The following is a 1523-nucleotide window of genomic DNA, read 5'->3' as shown; positions in this document are numbered from 1 at the left end:
GGTTGAAGGATGGGGAATTTAATTCTCCATCGAACAGCATTGGTGTCATTCCTTAATGTTAATTAGGCGGGGAGAGACGAAGAGGAGTCCCTGCGCCGAGAGACCATAAGGTTTTTCATTGCGCCGTGACTTTCGTCGCAGTTTTTATTTTTTTATTACAGAGATTAAGGGATGAAACGTGAGTTGCTGGATGGGGAATTTAATTCTGCATCGAACAGTATTGGTTTCATTCCTTATTGTTAATTAGGGGAGGAGAGACGATTTTTTAATTAGCGGGCGAATTATTGGGGTGGCAGTCTGCGCCGAGAAACCATTGGGTTTCTCATAGCGCCGTGACTTTCGTCGCAGTTTCAATTTTTTTATTACAAGATTAAGGGATGCGACTGAGGTTGCTGGATGGGGAATTTAATTCTCCATCGAACAGCATTGGTTTCATTCCTTAGTGTTAAATAGGAGGGGAGAGACGATTTTTTAATTAACGGGCGAATTATTGGGGTGGCACTCTGCGCCGAGAAACCATTGGGTTTCTCATAGCGCCGCGACTTTCGTCGCAGTTTCTATTTTTTGATTACAGAGATTAAGGGATGAAACGGGGGTTGATGGATGGGGAATTTAATTCTCCATCGAACAGCATTGGTTTCATTCCTTAATATTAATTAGGAGGGGAGAGACGATTTTTTAATTAGCGGGCGAGTTGTCGGGAGTCACTGCGCCGAGAAACCATTAGGTTTTTCATAGCGCCGCGACTTTCGTCGCAGTTTTTATTTTTTTATTACAGAGATTAAGAGATGAAACGGGGGTTGATGGATGGGGAATTTAATTCTCCATCGAACAGCATTGGTTTCATTCCTTAATGTTAATTAGGAGCAGAGATACGATTTTTTAATTAGCGGGCGAGTTGTCGGGAGTCACTGCGCCGAGAAACCATTGAGTTTTTCATAGCGCCGCGACTTTCGTCGCAGTTTTTATTTTTTTATTACAGAGATTAAGGAATGAAACGGGGGTTGAAGGATGGGGAATTTAATTCTCCATCGAACAGCATTGGTTTCATTCCTTAATGTTAATTAGGAGCAGAGATACGATTTTTTAATTAGCGGGCGAGTTGTCGGGAGTCACTGCGCCGAGAAACCATTGAGTTTTTCATAGCGCCGCGACTTTCGTCGCAGTTTTTATTTTTTTATTACAGAGATTAAGGGATGAAACGGGGGTTGCTGGATGGGGAATTTAAGTCTCCATCGAACAGCATTAGTTTCATTCCTTAATGTTAAATCGGATGGGAGACACGATTTTTGATTAACGTGCGAATTATTGGGGTGGCACTCTGCGTCGAGAAACCATTGGGTTTCTCATAGCTCCGCGATTTTCGTCGCAGTTTTTAATTTTTTAAAGCGCTAAGTTTTTCATAGCGCCGTAAATTGCGTCGCAGTTTTTATTTTTTTATTACAGAGTTTAAGGGATCAAACTGGGGTTGCTGGATGTGGAATTTAATTCTCCATCGAACAGCGTTGGTTTCATTCCTTAAT

The sequence above is a fragment of the Diachasma alloeum genome, unplaced genomic scaffold, assembly GCF_001412515.2.
Source record: "Diachasma alloeum isolate Michigan unplaced genomic scaffold, Dall2.0 Dall_scaffold_00312, whole genome shotgun sequence".
NCBI lineage: Eukaryota > Metazoa > Arthropoda > Insecta > Hymenoptera > Braconidae > Diachasma > Diachasma alloeum.
Note: the sequence above shows the minus strand (reverse complement) of the source record.